The 26418-nt window shown below is 47.3% G+C and overlaps 1 protein-coding gene and 1 long non-coding RNA gene across 2 annotated transcripts in view; both read right to left on the bottom strand.

Annotated features, from left to right (window-relative positions):
* Positions 1 to 7153, bottom strand: part of RPL38 (ribosomal protein L38) — a 245815-nt gene extending 238662 nt beyond the window's left edge. Inside the window, exon 1 of the mRNA XM_055575037.1 lies at positions 7150 to 7153. The gene's annotated coding sequence lies outside the window, so the exon portion shown is untranslated. The remainder of the gene's footprint in view (positions 1 to 7149) is intronic.
* Positions 7154 to 17133: 9980 nt separating this feature from the next.
* Positions 17134 to 26164, bottom strand: LOC129648580 (uncharacterized). Its single transcript, XR_008712796.1, has 3 exons — positions 24214 to 26164; positions 20035 to 24076; positions 17134 to 19561 (listed from the first exon to the last, which is right to left on the bottom strand). It is a non-coding gene; the product is annotated as an uncharacterized LOC129648580 (long non-coding RNA).
* Positions 26165 to 26418: the final 254 nt, after the last annotated feature.

Genomic DNA, 26418 nt, shown 5'->3' with positions numbered 1-26418 from the left:
GAAAACAATTAACTAGAGCTACACCAGAGGGTTCAGCGGAGTTCCCCAAGGTATTGTTGAGTAAGAGAAGCAAGACAAAAGAAACTGAATATCCCCAAATTCAATAAAACAAACAACTATAAAAGCTTCCTAGACTTGTAGAGTTAAATATACGTTTATGCCTAAGTGTGTGTGTGTGTGTGTTGGGGAGATATACAAAGTTACGTACCTGTATGCATTCCCAGGTGGCGCAGTGGTAAAGAATCCACCTGCCAACGCAGGAGATGTGGGTTTGATCCCTGGGTTGGGAAAATCCCCTGGAGGAGGAAATGGCAACCCACTCCAGTATTCTTGCCTGGGAAATTCCAGAAAAACATATACTTCTGCTTTATTGTCTATGCCAAAGCCTTTGTGTGGATCACAATAAACTCTGGAAAATTCTTCAAGAGATGGGAATACCAAATCACCTGACCTGCCTCCTGAGAAATCTGGATGCAGGTCAAGAAGCAACAGTTAGAACTGGACATGGAAAAACAGACTGGTTCCAAATTGGGAAAGGAGTACATCAAGGCTGTATATTGTCACCCTGCTTATTTAACTTATATGCAGAGTACACCATGAGAAATGATGGACTGGATGAAGCACAAGCTGGAATCAAGATTGCCAGGAGAAATATCAATAACCCCAGATATGCAAATGACACCACCCTTATGGCAGAAAGCAAAGAGGAATTAAAAAGCCTCTTGATGGAAGTGAAAGAGGAGAGTGAAAAAGTTGACTTAAAACTCAACATTCAGAAAACTAAGATCATGGCATCTGGTCCCATCACTTCATGACAAATATATGGCAAACAGTGGAAACAGTGAGAGACTGTATTTTTGGGGGCTCCAAAATCACTGCAAATGGTGACTGCACCCATGAAATTAAAAGATGCTTGCTCCTTGGAAGGAAAGTTATGACCAACCTAGACAGCATATTCAAAAGCAGAGACATTGCTTTGCCAACAAAGGTCCATCTAGTCAGAGTTATGGCTTTTCCAGTAGTCATGTATGAATGTGAGACTAACAAAGAAAAGAAAAGAGTACACACACACACACACACACACCATGGTCACACACACACCATGCACACACACATACACACCAAGCACAGGACCAGATTTATATTTTTGCATAAAGGTATTAGCACTCATGTAAGTAAGTTCAAGGAAAAAGGTTTTTTGTTTTGTTTTTTTGTTTGCTTGTTTTTTGTTTGTTTGTTTGTTTTTTAGGAGGGGGCCATGAGCCAAGGAGGCTTGAGGGATCTTAGTTCTCTGACCAGGGATCAAAATGATAGTGGAAGTGCAAAGCCATAACCTTTGGACTGCCAGAGAATTCCCTAGAATGTGGTTTTAGAAGGGAAAGTTTTAAAAGTTCTTTTCCCAGAGCAACTGAGTTGTCACTTTATAGATCAGGGTGAAGGAAAGAGAGAGAAGAGTGTCCTGGGTGAATTCAGGAAGGAATGGATGAAGAAGATGTGATACATACATGCAATGGTCTATTACTCAGCACTGTTCACAAGAGCCAGGATAAAGAAGCAACCTAGATGTCCATCAACAGAGGAATGGATGAAGAAGGTGTGGTACATACATGCAATGGTCTATTACTCAGCCACAGAAGCAACAAACTTGGGTCATTTGTAGGAACATGGATGGACATAGAGACTGTCAAACAGAGTGAAGTAAGTCAGAAAGAGAAAAATACTGTATATTAACACACATATGTGGAATCTAGAGAATAGTATAGATTATTGTATTTGCACAACAGAAATAGAGGCACAGATATAGAAAACAAACATATGGATACCAAGGCAGGGAAAGGGGGATGGATTGGAGACTGAGATTGACGTATATAAGCTACTGATACTAAGTGTGAAACAGGTAACTAATGAGAATCTACTGTATCAATCAGGGACCTCTACTTAGTGCTCTGTGATGACCTACATGGGAAGAAAATCCGAAAAAAAGAGGGAGTATAGGTATACATATAGCTGATTCACCGTGTTCTACAGTAGAAACGAATGCAACATTGTACAGCAAATGTATCCCAATGCAAATTAATTAAAAATAAAGAAATAAAAGATTAGGATAATGACCGAGTTGTGCTACTAGGGCACTTTGTAGCTGACGTGCCCGGCATCACCATCTTGGATTACAGAACGGATGCGTACCTAATACTGTGTACGTGTTAAGGGACTAGATCCCCACCTGGGCATGTCCAGGGCGTTTTAGTCCCTTCCCAGTCAGTCAGTCAGTCAGTTCAGTCGCTGAGTCGTGTCCAACTCTTTGTGACCCCATGAATTGCAGCACGGGTCCCTTCCCAGTATCTTTCCTTTCAAGCATCCCAGAAGTCTTATTTAATTCGAGGGGTCCGCGTAGAAACTGATGATTGGCCCACGGAAGGAAGAAAGAGAGGAGAAGGAAGAAGTTATATTTTCCCAAACTATCCACTAACTTAAAATGCAATATTGAGAGATACAGGCTGCATTCTCCTTGGCTGCAGAATGAAGCTATTTGAAATGGCATAGAGAGCAAGACTAACACCAAGGAAAGCAGAACGCAGTGGTAGAGCTGAGAGAAAGATCCTGATGATACCATTGGAGCCCCTGGATCTACCCATGCCTGAAATCCACCCTTCGGTGTGGCAGATAGAATAATCCCCCCACAAAACGTCTACCTCTTCTTCCTTAGAATCTGTGACTAGGATCTCTTACACAGCAAAATGGACATGACAGGCGTGATTAAGCTGAGGATATTGAGGTGGGAGGTTATCTAGCATTGTCCATAGGCTCAGTGTGATCCTGGTATGAGAGGGAGGCAGGAGGGTCAGAATTGGGGAAGGAGGTGTGGAGACAGAAGCTGAAGCTATGCCATTGCAGGAAGGGGGCCACGAACCAAGGCATGCTGGCTAGAAAAGACAAGGCCGTGAATTCTTTCCTAGAACTTCCAGAAGGAAGGCAGATTTGCTCATCCCTTGACTGCAGCCACGTAAACTCATTTCCAGACTTCTGGCCTCCAAGACTCTTAAGACAACACGTTTCTGCTGTTTCAGGCCAGTGTACTTGCAGTGATTTGGTACAGCAGCCGTAGAAAATGAATCCTGGCTGCTTCTTGATTGCTTGGGCCGAATTACCTTGCATTAGATTTGATTTTCTGTCATTTGTAACCAAAAGAATCCTGACTAGTACACCAGCCCAAGGAGGACCAGCATTTCTTTTTATTTGTTTATTTACTTATTCATCTATTTAGCTGTGCTGGATCTTAGTTGTGGCATGCAGAATCTTTTAGTTACAGAGTGCTAACTCTTAATTGTGGCATGTGGGATCTAGTTCCCAGACCAGGGATGGAACCTGGGCCCCTGCATTGGGAGCTCAGTCTTAGCCACTGGACCACCAGGGAAGTCCGCCGGCATTTCTTTTTCGTAAAGCTCTATTGTCAAACACGACTGAGCGACTTCACTTTCACTTTCATGCATTGGAGGAGGAAATGGCAACCCACTCCAGTGTTCTTGCCTGGAGAATCCCAGGGATGGGGGAGCCTGATGGGCTGCCGTCTATGGGGTCGCACAGAGTCGGACACGACTGAAGCGACTTAGCAGCAGCAGCAGCATTGTCAAACACTCATAATTGGCTTTCATGTCTGTTACCTCTGAGGTCCTAAGACTAGAGATTTGGAGGACATGTGGATAGCTTAGACATGAGTGATGTTGGATTCATGATCCCCAAAGAAGATTTAGCTTCGGGACCAGGGACCAGGCGTGATCACTCAAGAGCTTCTGTGTAGCAGAGTTTTATTAAAGTGAAAAAGGGACAGAGAATGCTTCTGACACAGACTCAGAAGGGGGCGGAGAGTGCCCCCCTCGCTAGTGTTAGCAAGGGAGTTATATGCTTTTTAAATTAGGTATTACAATAAATCCAAAGAATGTTTCAAGGTTGTAAAGATCTTACTAGACCCACTCCCATAATGTACATTTTAAGCTAACAGGATTATAATTTAGCAATAGAAAGATCTTACCAGACCCACCCTCATAATATACATGCTAAAATAACAAGATTAGTCAGAAGGTTTTCAAGAAGGAGAAACTGTCCTCAAGCAAGATACATTGTTGTTATATAATCCTTAGTATGGGCTTTCCTCATAGCTCAGTTGGTAAAGAATCTGCCTGCAATCCAGGTGACTCGATTCCTGGGTCGGGAAGATCCCCTGGAGAAGGGAAAGGCTTAAGCCCTAGCACAGAGTTTAAACTGAGTTGTTTGTATCAGTTCCAGGCTTAAAGAAAAAAAAAAAACCTTTCATGTGACTAAGACTAAGGAATGGAGAGAGAGAGAGAGAGAGAGAGAAAAGGTATTTGTCCTTTGCTCCTCCTTGAGAATTCCAGACCCCTATCTCCACTTTGAGAGCCCCAGACCCCTTTCTCCTCCTCGGTGACCCCGGACTTCTCATCAACCTGCCTAGGAATTGAGTCTCTCTATGTGAGGCAGAAGTACCCAACTGTCTCCTGCAAACCAAGAGTCCCAGGGAAGCCCAGTGAGATGGAATGACCTGCCTGGGGCAGTTCTGGCATCTGTGATGCAGATATGCAGTGGGCTAGAGGGCCTGTGAAAACCCAGAAAAGAGCATAGAACTGCATGAGAGCATCTAAGGGCCTTTCTCTCTGCAGCTCCTTGGGCGGCCCAGAACCCTGTCTCCCTGGGGCTGCCTTTGCGGAGGAACTTGCAGGGCTGGCCCATCCTGGCCCTGCATCTGGCCTGTCTCCGGGTGTTCTGTCCGTGTCCTTGAACGAGGCCCTTCACACTCTTCTGAGCGGAGACCCCTGGTCTGCCTCTGAGATCCATCTCCAGGGATGGCAGGAGGCAGACACCATCCGGCCTCCCGGATCTGATTGTCTTGACAGCTTTGCCAAATTACAAAGCAAAGGCCCCATTTGGTGATGAGAAAAGCAATATTGTGGCGGGATGTCTCATTGCTTTGAAAATCAGCGGTAAGCGAATTTGCATCCACTTAGGGGTAAATACGCCGCTGGCCCCCTCCCTCTCCAGGCTATTGAGAGGGATTGAGATGCACTCGGGTCTGCTTTATTATTTTATGATGGAGAGAAGGGAGAGAGGGGAAGAGGGGGCACAGCCCAGGAGAGAAAGGGAAGAAGAGCGATTTGGTGGGGTGGAAAATTGGAGGAGGAGAGGTTTCCCATCTGGGGTGGGGTTTCTTAGCTTTGTGGCTAGGGCCCCGAGAAACAGGGTGGGCAAATCATTGTCGGGAAGAGAAATAGGACCTCTTTTGCTTCTGTGTGTTATGATTTAAAAGACTCTGAAGCACCCTCGTCACGACACACTCTTTAAAAACCTCTTTAAAATTCAGCCGGAAAGGCCCATGGAAAAGATATACAGGCCTTTGTGGAGAGCAGTGAAGGGAGGCATTTGCCAGGATGCTGCTGGAAGGGGGTTCCATGCAAATTTATTTAAAGCCCCAGGTCAGTAGCTGCTGGGAAGAAGAACCCTCTGTCTTTTTTTTTTAAACAAAGAGTGGACACTATCTCTTTCTAATGGAAAAGAAGCCAGTCACCGAATGTTTTACATTCTCTGCAGAGAAACGCCCTGGGTGACTCTTCTCTTTTCACTTCTGTTGCCAGGATGAAGTCTGGGTTGGAATCGAGGAAAGAAGGATTACCTGGGCAGTGGGGTAGGAAAGAGGGTGTGAGCTCCTAAGTGGGAACCTCGGACTTTCAGAAATGGAGCAGCCAGAGAGAATCAAAACCAAACTTTTTTTTCTGGGTTTTAGTTTTCTTTGTTAATGCTTGCTTTTGGCTGTGCTGGGTCTCCGTTGCTGCACAGGCTTTCCTTTAGTTGCAGGGAGCTGGGGCCAGGCTCCAGCAGCAGCATGCGGGCTTCTCTTGTTGCAGAGCACGGGCTCCAGGGTGCGCGGGCTTCAGTAGTCGACGCTCAAGGGTTTAGTGCTTGCAGCTCCCGGGCTCTAAGGCGCAGGCTCAGTAGCTGAGGCACACGGGCTTAGTTGCTCTGCAGTATGTGGAATCTTCCTGGATCAGGGGTTGAACCCGTGTCTCCTGCATTGGCAGGCAGATTCTTTATCACTGAGCCACCAGGGAAGCTCCCAACACCAAACTTTTTAATATGGCCTTCAAGGTCTTATTTTTTTTTAATTTAGTAATTTACAATGTTGTGTTAGTTTCAAGTGTACGGCAAAGTGATTCAGTTTTATATATATGTGTGTGTGTGTGTGTGTGTATGGAGAAGGCAATGGCACCCCACTCCAGTACTCTTGCCTGGAAAATCCCATGGACGGAGGACCCTGGTGGGCCGCAGTCCATGGGGTCACTAAGAGTTGGACATGACTGAGCGACTTCAATTTCACTTTTCACTTTCATGCTTTGGAGAAGGAAATGGCAACCCACTCCAGTGTTCTTGCCTGGAGAATCCCAGGGACGGGGGAGCCAGGTGGGCTGCCATCTATGGGATTGCATGGTCGGACACGACTGAAGCGACTTAGCAGCAGCAGTATATATACACACACACATATATATTCTTCCCCGGTTCTCTTCCATAATAGGTTATTTATTACAAGATTTTGGATCTATTCAAGGCCTTTTGATCTAGTTTCCAGCGTCCCACTCAAGCAAGAGCCAACTTGTAAGTACACAGAGGCATTCCAAGAAAAGTCCTTTTCCTGCACCCCTGTTTCTTCATCCATGGGAGTTCTTAGTTGCTTTCTCCCTCAGGTTTACTGATGAAATCAGGTTAATTCTTTTCATACAAGATTGAAACAGTCTGCTACATAGACAACTATTCCAGGGACATTTTCATGGGTGAGAGGAAATAATATCCATGAGTCACTTAGCATGCGGCACAGAGAAACAAGTGGTTTGTTCAACAGGGACAAGGCAAATGAGATGCCTCTGAAATTTTATACCCGAATGGCCTCATTTCCCGCTAGTCCAAGCCCTGCCATCCAAGGTCATCCAGGTCACACAACTAGAAAAGAATTGAGCCAGCAATCAAACCCAGGGAGTCTAAGTAAGTTAAGTAAGTAATTGTTAGTTGCTCAGTCGTGCCCTACTTGTTGTGACCCCATGGACTGCAGCCCACCAGACTCCTCTGTCCATGAGATTTCCCTGGAAAGGTACTAGAGTGGGTTGCCATTTCCTTCTCCAGGGGATCTTCTCAACCTAGGGATCGAACCTGGGTCTCCTGCATCGCAGGCAGATTCTTTACCGACTGAGCTACAAGGGAAGCCCACCAGAAAGTCTGGCTCTTAGATAAAAAGTCAGTCTGCCTCCATGATCCTGCCTCTGTAGTAATCATAGACAAACGTATGCTTATGAAGATAATAGTAAGATAACAATATGCTTATGAAGAACCTCTATGTGCCTGGCAGTGTGCTACTGTTTTTTTTTAGACATTTATTTGGCTGTGCTGGGTAGTAGTTGCAGCATGTGGGATCTAGTTCCCTGATCGAGGATTGAACCCGGAGCCCCTGCCTTGGGAACACGGAGTCTTAGCCGTTAGACCACTGGTGAAGTCCCCACTGTGCTACTTTATTTGACGTTTTTGTCATCTCTGAGAGTCCTCACAAGGGCCCTGAAAGGCAAGTATTATTATTATCTCCATTTAACAGATGAACTAAGTGAGGCACAGAATGGATGAGTGAGTCACCCAAAGTCACACAGCCAGCAAGTGGAAGAAAAGGCCTTTGACTCCATGTCCACCTGATTCCACACTTAAAGAGGTTCAGGACCTGCCCCCCCACCCAAATATGCCACTTTGACATATCAATTACCTTGATCTGAAGGTGCTTGACGAACAGCAGAAGCAGAAAGGACTCCCTGATCTTTTTTCTCCCTAACATTTCCCACAAGAAAGATGCTCCTTGTACCAGGAAGGGAAAAACATGTTCATTGCCAGAGAAATGGACCACTTCAGACAAACCGACCCAAATAACCCTGATCTGCCATCAGGCCTCCATTTTTTCCCTAGTCACTGTCTCATAATTTACTGCCCCTAGCCTGAACTCTTTGTCTTTGTTTAAGAAGATATAAGCTTTTTGTCTAATGGCTTCTTCTGGCCTTATGGTCCTCAGAAGACACCTATATCCGTGTAAAAATCTTAAATAAATTTATATGCTTTTCTCCTATCTTACATCAGTTTAATTCTCAGGCCAGCCACAGAACCTTAGAGGGTCCAAGGGAATTTTTCTTCCCTTACAGATTCCTAGCCATTAAAGTATCTGATTTTCCAAACAGCCGGGTCCAAGTATTACACACAATTACAAGCACCAGGTCTCCTGGTTCACGACCTCAGAGAATTGAAAGTTCACTGGTGTGGGTCACAGATGTGGCAACAGATCATAGTAAAGCATTGAAAGGAAAGCCATCATTCTGGGATTCTGGGAAGGGGTCTGCAGGATTCTGGGAAGGGGTCTGCGGGACTGGACACCCTCTCAGCCCTGAGTCTGGACACCCCTTACCTGTAAATGGGGCTTCCCTGCAATGCAGGAGACCCAGGTCAGATCCCTAGGTCGGGAAGATCCCCTGGAGGAGGGTGTGGCAACACACTCCAGTCTTGCCTGGAGAATCCCACGGACAGAGGAGCCTGGCAGGCTACAGTCCACGGGGTCGCGAAGAGTTGGACACGACTGAAGCGAACATCATGTGGGGCTCCCGCTTGCCTTCCCAGCTCCGTAGATAGCACACAGCTTGCTCAGGTTGGAGACGGCCGCCCAGCTGAATTACCTGAAGGCATGAGGACCTGGGCGGGGGAGGGGCCGCTGGAGGGCGGGGCCGCAGCCAGGCACAAAGTGTCTCCCTGCTCGAGGGGCAGCAGCAGCAAAGACAGTCATTCTCAGCTGCCAGCCAGCTGCGCAGACCCCCACGGTGCTCACCTGCTGGCAGCTCCCGGCTTGTTTACTGTCGTGTTTATTGAATCTGACTAGCCTGGAAATAATTGCACTAATATTATTGACATTAATAGTACACTGGGATGTATTTATATCTTGTTTCTCCCTAAGCTAAAATTCAATTGCATCATAGCTCTTGCCTGAGTGGTTAGAGGCAAACAGGGATGCTACGTGAGGGGAGAGTTCTTAGAAAGGAAAGGGGGCCCAGGTACTCCATGGGTCTAGGAGACAGAGGGCTTACAGCCGCAGTTCAGGAGTTAAAGTTGGAATCAGTTCAGCTCAGCTCAATCGCTTACTTTTGTTCTTTGAGACCCCGTGGACTGCAGCACACCAGGCTTCCCTATTCATCACCAATTCCCAGAGATTGCTCAAACTCATGTCCATTGAGTCAATGATGTCATCCAACCATCTCATCCTCTGTCATCCCCTTCTCCTCCTGCCCACAATCTTTCCCAGCATCAGGGTCTTTTCCAGTGAGTCAGCTCTTTGCATCAGGTGGTCAGAGTATTGGAGTTTCAGCTTCAACATCAGTCCTTCCAATGAACACCCAGGACTGATCTCATTTAGGATGGACTGGTTGGATCTCCTTGCAGTCCAAGGGACTCTCAAGAGTCTTCTCCAACACCACAGTTCAAAAGCATCAATTCTTCGGCACTCAGCTTTCTTTATAGTTCAACTCTCACATCCATACATGACCATACCTTTGATGAGATGGACCTTTGTTGGCAAAGTAATGTCCCTGCCTTTTAATATGTTGTCTAGGTTGGTCATAACTTTTCTTCCAAGGAGCAAGCGTCTTTTAATATCATGGCTGCAGTCACCATCTATAGTGATTTTGGAGCCCAAGAAAATAAAGTCTGTCACTGTTTCCATTGTTTCCCCATCTATTTGCCATGACGTGATGGGACCAGATGCCATGATCTTGGTTTTCTGAGTGTTGAGTTTTAAGTCAACTTTTTCACTCTCCTCTTTCACTTTCATCAAGAGGCTCTTTAGTTCCTCTTCAGTTTCTGCCATAAGGGTGGTGTCACCTACATATCTGAGGTTATTGATATTTCTCCCTGCAAACTTGATTCTAGCTTGTGCTTCATCCAGCCCAGCGTTTAGCATGATGTACTCTGCATGTAACTTAAACAAGCAGGGTGACAATGTACAGCCTTGAGTACTCCTTTCCCAGTTTGGAACCAGTCTGTTGTTCCATGTCCAGTTCTAACTGTTGGCTTCTTGACCTGCATACAGATTTCTCAGGAGGCAGGTAAGGTAGTCTTGGAATAGTTTGGGAGTTTGGGATGGATGTGAACACACTGCTATATTTTAAATGGATAACCAACAAGGTCCTATTGTGTAGCACAAGAAACTCTGCTCAATGTTATGTGGCAGGCTTGATGGGAGGGGAGTTTGGGGGGGAATGAATACTTGTATATGTATGACTGAGCTCCTTCGCTGTTCACCTGAAGCTATCGTAACACTGTTAATCAGCTATGCATCCATGATGACTCACTTCAGTCGTGACCGACTCTTTGCGACTCTGTGGACTGTAGCCCGCTAGGCTCCTCTGCTGGAGAAGGCAATGGCACCCCACTCCAGTACTCTTGCCTGGAAAATCCCATGGACGGAGGAGCCTGGTAGGCTGCAGTCCATGGGGTCGCTGAGAGTCGGACACGACTGAGCGACGTCACTTTCACTTTTCACTTTCATGCATTGGAGAAGGAAATGGCAACCCACTCCAGTGTTCTTCCTGGAGAGTCCCAGGGACGGGGGAGGCTGGTGGGCTGCCGTCTATGGGGTCGCACAGAGTCAGACATGACTGAAGCGACTTAGCAGCAGCAGGCTCCTCTGCCCTTGGGATTCTCCAGGCAAGAATACTGGAGTGGGTTGTCATCCCCTCCTCCAGGGGATCTTCCCAACCCAGGGATCCAACTCATGTCTCTTACATCTCCTGCATTGGTAGGTGGGTTCTTTATCACTAGTGCTACCTGGGAAGCCTGGGTTGAAAGATCTCCTGGAGAAAGCAATGGCTACCCACTCAAATATTCTTGCCTAGAGAATTCCATGGACCCTGGAGCCTGGTGGGCTAGAGTCCCTGGGGTCACAAAGAGTCAGACATGACTGAGCGACTAACACTAATCGGCTATCCTCCAATATAAAATGAAGAGGTTTTGTTTTTTGTTTTGTTTTGTTTTGTTTTTAAAGAGCTAACTTGTCTTGCTGTGCCTTCCACAGCCAGCTGGAGGGCATACCTTTAAAGGTGGGAAAAGGAAGTTTCCATGAGATTTTCAGAAAGGGAAAGTGGCATCCATAGAGAGCATCCCAAACTGCTTAAGTGGGAGATGATGGGTCCCCAGTCCCTTCCCCAGGACTGACTCCCCTCCCCTTCCCCTTCCCTCTTCACAGACCCCCTCCAGGAAATCACCCCTCCACAGCCAACCACTCTGACCCATGTCATGGTACTTTTGGGCAGTGACGTCTCTGCATCTGTGAACGTTTTGCTGGCTCCTCTCCCTCGCCATTGGTCCGTAGCTGAGAGTGTTAGATTGAGAAGGGGAGCACGTCCCTGAGCCTGCACTCCTGCTGGCTTCACTTGCTCACTGGGAAGTCTGCACGCACGTGTGTGTTGTTTCAGAGGTACAAGGAGACCTTGATTCTCAAAATGCAGACTTTTTGTAATTCACTAGTTTTATTTTACTAGTCACTTGGGACTTCAGTACTAAAAGACTTCTTGTTACTTTTTTATTCAAAGGAGTACATAAAATGCAGATATACAGTTTAAAGAATAATAATAAAATAAAGCATCCATATATTCAGCATTCAGCTTGAGAAATAGAGCACTTCCAGGACCCAGAAGCCCAGGTGGATTTATCCCCAACACGTTGTACCACTGCTTCCTGAGTTTCATGCTAATTCCTTCCTTACTGTTTTTTTTTTTTTTTTAAGAAGGTTTTAACAGGTGTGTATGCATTCCTAAACACCATTTGATTTAGCTCTGTCTGATTTTGAACTTTCTATTAGGGAATCATACTGCATAATTTCTCCTGTGCCTGGCTTCTTTTGTTAGATTCGTCCATCTTTAATGTGAGTAGTTGTAGATTACTCGTTTTCCCTTCTAAGTACTATTCCAGAGTGTGACTACACAGCCATGTGCTGTAGTTTATTTGCCTGGTCTGACCGCTGGTGGAAATTTGGGATTCTGGCTGTTACGGATGTGACCGTAAATACCCAATCTAGTCACTCCTGTTTGTCACTCCAAGTGTGGTCCTCAGAGTGGGGGTGTTGATATCTTCCGGGAATTTATTAAAAATGCAGGATTTCAGGGTCCCATGCCAGACACACTGAATCAGAATCTGCACTGCAGCAAAATCGTAGGCACATTACCTTTGGAGAAGTGCTGCTCTCAATGTAGGCTTATACCTAGAAATGGATTTGTCGAGCGCTAGGGAAGGCACATTATGACCAACCTAGATAGCATATTCAAAAGCAGAGACATTACTTTGCCAACAAAGGTCCGTCTAGGCAAGGCTATGGTTTTTCCTGTGGTCATGTATGGATGTGAGAGTTGGACTGTGAAGAAGGCTGAGCACCGAAGAATTGATGCTTTTGAACTGTGGTGTTGGAGAAGACTCTTGAGAGTCCCTTGGACTGCAAGGAGATCCAACCAGTCCATTCTGAAGGAGATCAGCCCTGGGATTTCTTTGGAAGGAATGATGCTGAAGCTGAAACTCCAGTACTTTGGCCACCTCATGTGAAGAGTTGACTCATTGGAAAAGACTCTGATGCTGGGAGGGATTGGGGGCAGGAGGAGAAGGGGACGACAGAGGATGAGATGGCTGGATGGCATCACTGACTCGATGCATGTGAGTCTCAGTGAACTCCGGGAGTTGGTGATGGACAGGGAGGCCTGGCGTGCTTCGATTCATGGGGTTGCAAAGAGTCAGACACGACTGAGCGACTGATCTGATCTGATCTGAGGGAAAGCACATGTCTTCCCTGGTAGCTCAGTGGTAAAGAATCTGCCTGCAATGCAGGAGACACGGGTTCAATCCCTGATCGGTAAAGATCCCCTGGAGGAGGAGATAGCAAGTCATTCCAGTATTCTTGTCTGGGAAATCTCATGGACAGAGGAGACTGGCGGGCTACGGTCTATGCGGTCGCAAAGAGTTGGACATGAAGGCAGGCATGCCTTGGAAGCCACATGGTCTGAGCCGTGCAGACACAGGAGGAAAGCAGCAGGCTAGATCCCCATGTCACTGCTTGGAGCAGAGCTGCCTGCCCAGCAGCCGACTAAGACACGGGTGAGATTTAAACCTTTCCTGTGAAAGATCGTTCAAATTTGGGGATTTGTTTACTGCAAACCCATCTGCTCTATCTGACTAATGCAGATTTTGAACAATATTAGACTATAAATTTTTCTTGCCAGTATTATCCTTGTCTAGTTCCAGAATTAAGATTATGTTAGCCTTTACAAAGATCTGGAGCATGTTTCTTCTTCTTTTTTAAAAAAGTATTATTTAGAAGAGTGGTTCCTGAAACACTTGGTAGGAATTGCTAATAAAACATTTAAACCAGTTTTTTTTTTTTTCCCTTTCTGGGAAGATTTTTAACTAATGAGTCAATTTCTTTAAAGGTCATTAGACTGTCCCAGGTTTTCTATTGTGTCTTTGGCGAGTTTTAAAATTTGTCACAAAGTTGTTCATAATAATCTTTTTCCGTGTGTTTAATTATTAAAACTTTTGCAGTTATGACACCTTTTCAATTCTTACTATTGTTTATCTTTTTTATTTTTTCTCCCCCATCTCTTTATTTTCCCCGGATAAGTCACATGAGGGAATTTTCTTTTAATTAAAAGACCTTTTTTTTTTTTTTGAAAGAACCAACTTTTGGCTTTGAGAATTCTTTCTGTTGCACTTTGTTTTGTGCCTTTAATTTCATCCTTAATTTTACTATATTACTCCTGCTGCTCTCACTGTATTCGTTTTGCCATTCTTTTGGCTTCTTAAATTGAATGCTCATGTCATTAATTGTCAGTCTATTTGATTCTTTGCTTATTTATTTATATATATTGCTGATTTAATTGCTTATATTAGCAATTAAAGGTATACATTTTCCTTTCAGTATGACTTTAGGTACAACCCCAGAATTTTTATAAGGAATAATTTGCTATCACTTACTCATATTCATGTTTTCTAATTTCTACTATAATTCCTTCTCTGACCCATGAGTGTTTGGGTATTTTAAATTTCCAAGTATCCAGACTTTTAATAGGTAAACTTTTGTTATTAAATTTCTTACTTGAAACATTAAGGCCAGAGAATATGGTATTCTTAGAATTTGTTGAGGCTAATGCTATGGTCAAGAACATAGTCAATTTTTATAACTATTTCATAAATATTTTGAAATAAATGTTTGTCCTCCAATCATTGGGTGCAATATGCTGTATATGATCATGAAAGTCTTCTTGTACTATTCAAATTTTCTATATTCTTAGCAATTTTTTTGTCTGTTTAACCAGTAATTGGATGGATGCATTAAAAATCTTTCACTATGACTGTGCATTTTTTTATTTTTTTCTCATATTTTAAGCAGAACTTCCTAGGTATGAAATGTGTCAATTTTTGCTTTCATATTTTGAGCTTTGTTTTTAGTGCATGAGAATTCAGAATTGTTGTATTTTCTTTATAGACAACACCTTTCATCATTAGGTAGAAAGATCTCTTTATTTTTAGCAGTACTTTTTGCCCGAGTCTATTTTCCCTACAATCACTACAACTGATTCTAATAGGTTTAGAAAGGATACAGAATACAGTTGTTAAATGAAAATTGTATTTTTACGTACCAGCAATCAACAAACGGGAACTGACTTTTTCAAATTTTTAAAGTACCATTTATACTATTACTGAAAATGTGAACATAGATGTGCAAGATTTAGATGTGAAAACTACAAAGCATGGATGAGAGGGAGCAGGAAGATTCACGGCTTTTGCTTTATAGGCGGGGAGGGTTTAGGGACCATGGGAGGGGTTTTCACCTGCTCCTTCCGCCAGGCAGCTGATTGTTCCTTTAGAGCCCTGTGTGTGAAAGGGTTTGCAGTTCCTCCCCTAGTGACTTAAGGGTTTGCTCTGTAGGAGAGAAGGGTCCAAAGAAATGACTGAGTCTTATGCCTCCCTTGCAGGCGGTCAGCCCCTGCAGGGCTGCGCCACCAATGGGGAACTTCCTTAGATATCCTGCTCTGCCCACAAGTTTTTCCCAGGAGCGCCGGGTAGGGGCTCGTGGGCAACAGCCTGTGAGTGACGGGAGCTCCTATCTAATCCTGTTGCTCCCCGCTACTTCAGGTTGAGATGCTAAACCACACTTGGCCAGCAGTTCTTGAAAATTTTAGCAGATTTTTCTTACTAATTACGCAGTGGTGATACAGCACCTCTTCCTCCCATGTTCTGCCAGAAACGAGATAGCGCAGGTGTCTCTTCTCTCCTTGGAGGGACTGGTTCCTTTCCGGATTTCAGGTTCCTTGGTTGCCTCATGACCTCAGCTCTCTGGTGGGTTCAAGAAAAGTTCTGATTCTGTATTTTATCTAAGCTTTTCTCGTTTTTAGGATAAGAGTAATTTTCTGTTGTTGTTGCAACTTCCTACAAACTAAGAAGGTGGAAGTGCCAAACAAATTCTCCTTCCTGGAAATTGCAGCGAATTTTAAGCAGAATTTCCTGGATATGAAAGTATGGGCTTTGCAAAAAAAAAAAAAAAATCTCAGCTATTATTTTTTCAAATCATATCTTTCCCCCATTTTTTTCTACCAACTCCTACTGGGATTTTGATTAGACATTTTGATTTCTCATTCTCCTTGACCTCCTTTTCTTCCCTCTGGAGTCCTAACAGGCTAGTTCTGGGATCTTTGACTACTGGCCTCCATATTCCTTAGAACTTTATGAAAATTCTATGAAGCATCGGACGTAGAGCTTTCCAGAGGGCACCTGTATTGCTTTCTTCCTAGCTCTATCAAGCTAGGACAAGTTTAAATTTAATTTCCCTCTTGGGGTCTCTTGAATTATGACCACAAACCCACATGAAGACCACCTCACAGCTACAAAGTTTCGGTAGAGTTGATTTTCCTCCCTCCACCCAATGCCAGGGTTAAACAGGACAAGGACATTTCCTCCTTGTCTCCCTCTATATGGTGGGTGGTGTTGTTGTTTAGTCACTAAATCGTGTTTGACTCTTACAATCCCATGGACTGTGGCCCCCCCAGACTCCTCTGTCCATGGGATACCCCAGGCAAGAATACTGGAGTGGGCTGCCATTTCCTTCTCCAGGGGATCTTCCTGGATCAGGGATCACATCTGTGCCTCCTACATTGGCAGGTGGATTCGTTACCACTGAGTCACCAGGGAAGCCCATAGTAAAATTTACCATGGCCTTAATATGCTGTACCACCTATCAGGGCTACACTCTCCTTGGCTTGCCTGATAGAAACAGGTACTGCTGCTTAGCAGAGTTTAGTAAGTTGCCCAGGGCCACACACTCCGTGGAGGAGTCAAGATGGCAAGAAGTGGGTTTTCAGTCACCAAGCATGTGAAGCGAGGAAGCACTCTACAGGGCGTCTAGTAATGTTCTCTTATAAACAGCATTTCATTGGCTGATCCTAGTTTCTTACGGGCCACATGGATTTGCTGCCAGGCTTCTCCCAGGTGCTGTTTAGCATTTGACAATCTGGTGATGTGGACATCAATGAGCAACGATGGTGTGTAGAACCTAAAACAAACTCACTTCGTTTGGTCTCAAAGAGGAATATAGTAACATGTTTGGATCATTTGCCAAGACCCCAATTTTTTCCTCTTAGAGTCTGGACTTCCAGAATATTGCAGTGATAATACAGAGGGCTTCTGTCTACCACACTCAGTTTCCCCTGTGATTAACATCCTACAGGACTACGGTATATCTGTCACAATGAACCAGTATTACTATGTTGGTGTTAACTAAAGTCCATGCATTATTCAGATTTCCTGAGTTCCTTCCACCCCCAGGGTCCCCTTTTCTTTCCCTGGATCCCACATTACTCTTAGTGTTGCATCTTCTTGGTCTCCTTTCGGTTGTAACTCAAAGTGGTCTTGCTTTGGGTGAACTTGACCCTGGAGTAGGAAATGGCAACCCACTGCGGTATTCCTGCCTGGAGAATCCCATGGATGGAGGAGCCTGGCAGGCTACAGTCCATGGGGTCACCAAGAGGAGGACACAACTGAGCAACTGAGCACGCATGATGGTTTCAAAGAGTGCGGATCAGTGGTTTTGTAGAACATTCCTCATTGGGATTTACCTGGGGTTTTTCCGCTGATTAGACTGGAGTACCTTATTCTGGGGAGGAAGACCATGGGATAAAGTGCTGTGTTCATCACATCAAGGGTCCACAGGTATCATGTCAAGATGGTGGTTTGGGGTTTCTCCAATGTAAAGTGATTCTTATTCCTCCCTTTCCGCCTGGTCCTCTTTGGAGGAATGTCACCAGGCACAGTCTGCTTCAGGAATGGGGAGTTACCGTCTTCCCCTTAGGAGTGGAGCAGCTACAGAAATGATGTGGAATTCTTCAGCATGGGAGATCTGTCTTTGCTCCCCGCTTTGTACACTCTTCAGGCATATCAGCAGCAAACATAGCCGCCCCCTGGCTCTCCTGCTCTCTCCCATCTCCTGGTCACTTCTGTTGCCCCCAGTGTTTGTTCCTTGGTGATGCAGCTGGACCCAGAAAAGCACTGGTGACTAAACCTCCCTGTCTATCACCCCTGCAGCGTTCTCCATGGTAACTATGGGGACGTAACCTCAGAAAGTCTGGGAAGTCAGATGTCTGGTCGTCAAATCAGTGGTGGACAACCAAGGTGCTGGATGAGCCGAGCACACAGGTTGGGGAACAATTCAACACCCGGATGCCGAAGTGAGACCATAGCCTTGAAACGGTGGGCAGTCCCAGCTGCCTCCCCCGGATGGGGAGATTGATTCAGGATAGCACCTTTTTTGGCTGATGCCCTGATGGGTTGGGGTAAGCAAATGTGAGAGGAGGCCCTGGAGCAGAGATGAATCATTCAGTATGACTGATGTTGTGGGGAAATGGGAGTTTCCAGGGGAAATTGGGGATACCTTGAGAGTAGAGAGGGTGGGTGTGGGTGTTGAACATAGAGAAGGACCTGGGAGATGGGATTTGGAGGTCAGAAATGTCTAACGTGGACATTTAGTAGTTGTGGGGTTTTGAATATAATTTCCCACCTCTCCTCTCCAGAGGAGTCTGGGTCGCTCACAAAGTTGAGGAGTTGGGGAACTTAAAGACACGCCAGGTTCCATGGCTGGGTAGAGGCACAGAGACAGATGCACAGCTGAGAACTGGAGGCGGTGTGGGCCAATGGTGTTGGGTTGCAGGACCAACTGCAGAGTCTCACAGAGCCCTACTCACGGTGCAGTTCCCCTCCCTGTGATTCTCAGTCCGTCCACGAGGCAGGCAGGCATGATGGGGCAGAAATGCAGACAGAGACCCAGGAACGCTGCTGCCTGCCCAAGGTCACCGGTCACTCTTGGCTGAGCTGGGAGTGGACCCTGATGCCCAGACACCTGGCTCAGCCTTCCTTTCCTCCCTCCACACCGAACCTACCCACCTCTCATCAGCCCCTTGGAAAGAACCCGTTGTTTATTGCATGACATTGAAGTTGGAATATTCCTTTCAAGTCCAGGGCTCTAAAAAACATGCCCAACAAACCAATCCACTTAAAATGCAAATGCCACTGACACTAATAAGCAATATATATACACATACATTTACGCATGCAAATGAGCGGGATGCGAGGCAGGGCTTGTCTCTGCAGCATCCGGCACATGATAACCATGTACGAGATGCCTCATCAAGTGGAGTGGGGTGGCCATCCCCCATCCCTCCTCACCAGACTTGGTCCTTCCCAGTCAGGAGCCATGGGTGGCATGCGTGGTCCTTCAGAAACCAGAGCATCATCAGAGTTCAAGTCTCCTTATGAAACTGCATGATGGGTGTAATTCACAAGAACTCACTGAGTCTCAGCTGGTTGTCCTGCTGATATGGATCATCCTCACCTGCCTGCTGGAACCTCCCTGCACCTTCAGGTCCAGCTGTGACTTCGCAGAAGCCCCTGGGCATCGCTGCAGCTCACCTCCACCTTATCCACACCTGAACTCGGAGACCACGTTCTCACTCATTTATCTCAGACCTTCCGCTTAGCACTGGGTCCACAGTTGCCAAAACAGACGCTTCCCTGGACAATTTCTAAGTTCTTGTAGCCTTTACACCTTTCTTTCTAAGCATTTGGGATTCGTGGCTGCTGCTGCTGCTAAGTCGCTTCAGTCATGTCTGACTCTGTGTGACCCCATAGATGGCAGCCCACCAGGCTCCCCTGTCCCTGGGATTCTCCAGGCAAGAACACTGGAGTGAGTTGCCATTTCCTTCTCCAATGCAGGAAGGTGAAAGTGAAAGTGAAGTTGCTAGTCGTGTCTGACTCTTCGCGACCCCATGGACTGCAGCCCACCAGGCTCCCTCCGTCCATGGGATTTTCCAATGGGTTGCCATTGCCTTCTCCAGGGCTTCATGGCAGGTAGAGGATATTCGGGGATTTTCCAAATGGTGCCTACAGCCTGGGATGGAGGCTTAAAAAAAAAAAAGCTTCTAATAAGAAAATGAGAGACCCTGATGACACTCAGGTCTCACACATATTTATTTGACTGCAACGTATGAGCTTTTCCACACACTTACATTTTCAATAACAAATGTCCTCGTTTGCTATCAGAACTTTTTTTTGCTGGCTGTATTAAGTGGAAAAAATGTTAAATGATGTTACATATGTGGCTGCCTTCCTAAATGATACCCAGCTCTAAGGGGGTCTCACGATAAACACCATTTTAGAGGCCCATGTGACAGTGTGGCTCCATGAGCGGCCCAGGGGGCCACAGTTCTCTCAGTCCCTAGTCTCCACCCCATCTAGTTTTTTTTGTTTTTTTTTTTTTTGGTAACCAAAATTTCCCTAGGACTTTTGGGGAGGGAGATGAGACAGGGTAAAAAAGTAGCCTATTCATTTGGGTAAAAAAAAAAGTGTGTGTATAAAAATGCCCAGCGTACTCACGTGAGCTAGGTCGCTTCAGTCACGTCCAGTTCCTGTGAGGCTGCTTTCCAGTGGTCTGTTTGCTCTATGTGATGCGCTGATAAAGCTCTTTGCACACTTATTAGGAAAATTTCCAGAAGTGGACTGCTGGTTCAGAGCACGTGCCAGTTTTTAAAAATACGTATTTATAATTGGCTGTGTCAGGTGTTGATTGTAGCAGGCGGGCTTCGTTGCCCCAAGGCACGTGGGCTGTTAGCGCCCCAGCCAGGATTTGAACCTGCATCACCTGCTTCGGAAGGCAGATTCTTAACCACTGAACCGCCCAGGCTAACCCCACGTGTCAGCTTTGCAAACCCGCTTTCAAATTGCCCTCCAACCCGTCTCTACCAACTTCTGCCAGCGGAGTCAGAGGCTCCAGTTTCTAAAGGGATCAGCTGCACTGTTCCGAGTCCAGAGGGGATGGCGGTGTCCCCCGGCTCTGCTCCTTCTGATCCTTGCCCTTCCAGCACACAGCGAGCTCCTAATAAATACTTGCAGCTTACTGAACGAGGGCTCCATCTCCCCAGCCCCAGCCCTCCCCCTGGCAGTCCCGGTGCCAGCCTGTCCGCCTCCTCCAGCACAGACAGGAAAATAGATGGCTGGGAGCCCGCCCTAGCCTCCTTCCCCGAGTGGTGATGAGGGGCAGGACAAATGCGAGGTGAGAGGCAATATTTCCTGAAGGCAGAAGTGCCAAGAGGGCCACTCGGCACGGCGTCCCCGCAGACCACGGAGGGAGCAGGCTGGGTGAGAGCAAAGTGGAGCAGGTTCATGGGCAGGGCTGGGCCGGTGGCCCGAGAGGAGGCAGCAGCAATGGGACCCAGAAACCAGGGGCACCTGGAGAAAGTGTTCTTCCCTCTCTCTGAGCAGGAAGTAGCCTTACCGCTACTCAGAGTTTATTTTTAAATGTTTCTAAAAAGGAAGTTTCTGAGCAATCTGGTTTAATGCAGTCACCAGGCAGCGGTCGGAGGATGCAGGAGATACAGAGGGGGAAGCCAGATGGCGACTGTTTGGTGAACACCTGGGACAAATCCAACATGGGATGCTCAGACCTTCAGGGTTAGTCCAGGCATCTTAATTCCTCTCCACTCCCCCAATTCTGTCATCCCCAGGCTCACCTTAGGGGCTTCCCTGGTGGCTCAGCAGTAAAGAAACCTCCTGCAATGCAGAAGTCGCAGGAGACATGGGTTGGATCCCTGGGTCAGTGAGATCCCCTGGAGGAGGGCATGGCAACCCACTCCAGTATTCTTGCCTGGGAAACCTATAGACAGAGGAGCCTGGCAGTCCATGGACAGTCCATGGACACAGACAGTCCATGGGGTTGCAAAAGAGTAGTTCAGGACTTAGCTACCGAACAGCAACTGGACGACCAAGCTCGCAGCCCTGAACCACTTTAACAGATGGCCTGAGGAACAAAAAAATGTCTTGTTGCATTTGCTTAGGAAACCCTAGCCACGGTAGAGGTTTCTTGCAGCAACTTTATCTGAAGAAGTAACCCGTGGGTTGCAATGATGTAGGATGCCCAGTTGCAGGCCAGCATCTCCCATGACACCATAGGCGAGATGGGAGTTTGTGGTCTAAGATCTCTCTTCCACGTTGCCTCCACCCCCAGCATCCAGGCCCTCAGTCTGTAACAAGTCTGCTTTCGGGGGTCCCTCTCATCCACCTTCCTTCCAGCAAGACTGCTTCCCAGAGCGCCCCCTCCACTCCACCATCTCCCCCATTCCTGGGCTGCTTAAGGAGCCAGAACTTTCTTTACTTTATGACACAGAGCAAGTCAATGTTTCTTTGTCTCAATCTTCTCCCATGTAGAGATACCCAGGGGCCAAAAGGCCCATTAAGGTGCTTTCCCAAACAAAGGAGCAGGTAAATCTTCCGTCACCTGGTAGTAAAATGCTCGTAGTGCAGCCGGCTTTTAAAATAACTGTTTCCGGTCTCCCTGCTCGCTGCACCTGCAAAGCTCTTACTAGCTGCTTGGCATGGGGGGGCTCCCCCGACACCCCGGAGCTCTCGGTAGGATATGCAGGTGGGGGCATCTCAGACAAGATGTTTACTGTGCAGATTGGGAGATGGAGGCTTGGGGTACCAGCAGATGAGCATGTCCAACCATGGAAGATCCAGGGGGAAGCTGGAGAAAGCACAGACACGGGGACCCCCAAGGGTACTTGTCGGACAGACACGGGCCTCTGAGAGGTGGGCAGGAGGAGTTGGGGTCGATACCTGGAGTCTGGATCCTCCTTCCTTTTTCTTGGGGGAATCCCCCAGCTAGAGAGACTCTCCATAGCCTTACCAGGAAGCAGATTTCTCTGAAGCCAAAGGCAGGCCTTGCGCATCACCGGCTCACCTGCCCCAGACAAAGGGGTCAGGAGGAGGGACAGCAAGTAAGATGAGGAGGCCTGGGTGAGTGAGGGCAAGTCACCCCCTTCTTCTGTCCTCCCAGCCAGCTGGAAGCTCTGAGGCTGGGGACCCCAACGTCTGGGAAAGTGGGGGAGTAAGCAGAGCTGGGAGCCACCCTGAAGAGAAGCCCACAGCCCCTCCTGTCCTCTCTAGGACCCAGACCTGCACGGGGACCCCAGAGCATCTTCACCTAACTGCCACGGCTGGGGGGAGCCTGCAGGAAGGGGTGGCTGGGGGACACGGGAGGTGTGGAGCATCTGCCCGCTGCGTTAATGAGGAAGTAATTCAGGTAGCCAGGGTTTCCCCATCAGCAGCTTTTATTCGAAGCAGGAGCAGCAGCGCTATTAGGGGCCGGGAAAGGCGTTCAGACACGGTGGGCGTGGGGCGGAGGCGGCGGCAGCCAGGCAAGTTGTTAAGCAGATTAGGAGGGGGCAGTGGGAGAAAAATAAAGAAAAGAGAGAAAGGGAAATGGGGCCGCAGAGAAGGAAATCAAGCACAAAGCAGTCCAGATGAGGCAGAGGCAGGGGGCCGCCTTCCGGGCCGGGCGCCTCTATTGTGTTCTGCGGGCTGTAATCAGGAGCTAATACAATCCCGCCTCATTGGAAAGGCCAGCGCGCCTCAGAGGCATCCCCGCCACTCAGTGCAGCGCGCAGCAGCACAATAGTCCCACTGAGATAAATAATAACACAAGCAGCCTCAGGTTTGCAGGCTCCCAGACAAGAGGTCACGGGTGACGTGCAGGGGCGGCCAAGCTGGGCTCGGGTGCAGGGTGGGAGTTTGCTGCAACACACCAGAATGAAACCGAACAAGAAGGTTTACCGTGTGGTTTAAAGTCCTTTCGTCTGTGTCAACTCTCAGTGATCCTATTTCGGTATCATTATCCCCATTTTACAGAGGAGGAAACTGAGTCTCAGGAATTCAGGGGTTAGTAAACAATGCCAGGTGGCTTCCCAGGTGGCTCAGTGGTAAAGAACCTACCTGCCAATGAAAGAGATGGGGGTTTGATCTCCGGGTTGCGAAAGATTCCCTGGAGACGGAAATAACAACCCACTCCAGTATTCTTGCCTGGGAAATCCCATGGACAGAGGAACTTTGTGGGCTATAGTCCACGAGGTGGCAAAAGAGTTGAACGCGACTGAGTGTGCACACACACACACAAACACACACGCACATCCAAATGATGCCTTATGGGCTGAATCTGGCCCACGTCTTATTTGTGTGAATAAAGTTTTATTGGCACACAGCCACGCCCAATCTTTTCTGTACTGTCTACGGCTGCTCTCTTTTGAGCTTCGAGGGTGGAGTTGACTTGCAGCACCAGACCATATGGCCCACAAAAGCTAAAATATTTACTCTCCAGCCCTTTACAGAAAGATGCTTGCTGATCCCTGGGTTAAAAGGCCTGTTGAAGGTTACAGAGCTAGAAGGAGGCAGAGCTGGCATTTCAGCCTGCTTTGTTCCTTTAAGGCCCCGAATGGGAGGGGCTGGGTGGCCTGGGGAGCCACCATGATGTGGGAGGGGAGAGAGCTGAACCAACTCTGTTCCAGCGCAGTCCTGGATGATGAGGGGCCAGGGGCAGAGGACCCAGACCATCAGAAGTCTCCAGGGAAGTGAGGCTCCTCATAATCAGCTGCAGAAACACAGACCAAGATCTCAGCTTCTGCCACACCCACCCCTGGAGCCTGGAGTGGGTCCAGTGAGCCTTGGACCAGCCTGGCCAAGACGGCACTGACCCTGCCCTCTGGGTTCCCCTTCACCCTTGCCTACCTTACTTTAAGAATTTTAGGCCAGCAGGTGGTCCTCTGAATTGGCATTTGCCTTGCGTTTTTCTGCCCAGGCCAGGCTGGCTGCATAATTAATGCTCCGTTGAAGCTGGAGGGGGCTGTGTGTGACTGAGGACGGGCAATGGGGAGCCCCTTTTCCAGGCTTGAGCGATGGGCAGGGTGGTTGGTCCACGTGACTGCTCCTGCTGAAGGTGATCACATCAGAGGAGCTTGGTGCCCAGGAGATGCCCTGAGTCCATCTGGAGAAACTGTGGGCTGAGCCACTTCCCAGGTGGAGAACAGCTGTCCTCCTGAACACACAGCCTGGCCAAAGGCAAGGGGGCGTGGGGATTTGGCTCTGAAAACATCCCAGCGTCCTGAGTTAGTGGTCAGATCATTCTGGCTGCCGCTGCTGATAATGGTGTACATCCCACATCTTTGCAGCCACGACTCTAGCTGCCGCTTCGTTCATTCAGGAGATATTGAATGAGCACTGGCCACATGCCTGGCACGGCTCTGGGTTCGTATGAAACAGTGGTGAGCAAACAAGTCCCTGACTCTGAAACTCACCTTTCAGAGAAGGACTGAAACTCCAGCCCAATCTAGTTGATTAATGCACAATCTAATTTCAGGATGTAGAAGTGCTATGTGGCTCAAATGGTAAAGGATCTGCCTGCAATGTAGGAGGCCTGGGTTTGATCCCTGGGTCGGGAAGTTTCCCTGGAGGAGGGCATGATAACCCACTCCAGTATTCTTGCCTAGTAAATCCCATGGACCAAGGAGCCGGACACGTTACAGTCCATGGGGTCGCAGAGAGTCGGACACAACAGAGTGACTAACACACCTGCTATCTTTGCCAGTTTTCAGTAAATCTAAATTGATGCCGAACTAAATACATTATTTTAAAAAAAGGAATGGAAGGGAAAGCTGCATAGAAGGAAGGGTCTTCCTCTTTCCTGTGTGTGTGATAGACGCAGATCATCTTGACACCGGGAAGGGTGACTTCAGCCGCCTGCTAAGGGTGGTAGGGTGGTGAGCAAAGAGGGAAGCCGAACGTCCGACAATATTGTCAAGCTTTGGAACTATCCGATTTTGCAACCCCACCTGCCCCCACCTGCTTCTTTTTATGTGAGATAATAAACCCTTTTTGTCAGAGTCCTTCTAGGTTGAGTCCTTCATGTTGTCTATTTTTTCCTGTTACTTGCAGCTGAAAGCATCCTACCTGGTCCATCTCATGGCTCAGACTTGTCCCTTTGACCCAGGTGGGACTGGACCAAGCGGTTACCTGTTGTTTGCCTGTACGGCCCTCCCTTGATCACAGATTGTGTTGCCCCAGGGCCAAGGCCAGTCAGCTTAATTAATCTTTCGTGGATCCAGGTGCCAGAGTGATCCCCGCAGGGCTGGGAGATGATTGTGCTGGAGCAAAAAAAAAGGGAGCCGCTAGACTGTGACAGCTGATATTAAAACGATTACAACTCACATCATATCCAGAGTCAGTGCGTTATATTCCTAATAAATAATGGGTTACTGCAGGTTAAGTGTCTGTTGCCGCATTCCAATGGTTGATATTTAATTAGCTCTGAAATTAAAGCGTTCTTTTATTGCCACACTGCCAGGACGACTTTCTCCCTAATTGATTGAGATTAAAGAATCTCCCAAAGATCCTGGTGTCCCTTTGTCAGCCCAGAGTGTGAGAGGATTTTAATGGAAACGTTTGACATTTCAAAGTGTGGCGTAAAGATCTTTAAATTAAGCAAAAGATGGTGTTCTTGTTCTACTTCAAAATCGGGGTGATGATGGACAAGGGAACACTTTTTAACAGGGATGACGTTATATGGGTGGGATGTTGGCTAAGGGATGAAGCAATTTGGCTATGACAGGGTCATGAAGGAGCTGGACTTCTTTTATTGGGGAGATGGTTGGCTTAGAGCTGTTTTCCAAGTTTGGGACACATGGAAGGGAGGCAGCCAAGAGTGGGCTTTCTCAAGACCCCTCCTTTTGCCTAGAGGGTGGGGAGATTATAGTTGAAAGAGAACCGGCTCTGGGGCCCAGTCTGGGTTTGTACCCAGTTCTGTTACTTATAAGTTGTGGCCCCTTTGGTGAGTTACCTGGCCCTCTGAGTTTCAGCTTCCTAATCCTCGATTAAGGTTAATGGCACCTGCCTCTCAAGGCCATCATGAGAATAAATTGAATCATATTGGCCAAAGAA

The sequence above is a fragment of the Bubalus kerabau genome, chromosome 4, assembly GCF_029407905.1.
Source record: "Bubalus kerabau isolate K-KA32 ecotype Philippines breed swamp buffalo chromosome 4, PCC_UOA_SB_1v2, whole genome shotgun sequence".
Taxonomy (NCBI): Eukaryota; Metazoa; Chordata; class Mammalia; order Artiodactyla; family Bovidae; genus Bubalus; species Bubalus kerabau.
This window is presented reverse-complemented; position numbering and strand designations above follow the sequence as displayed.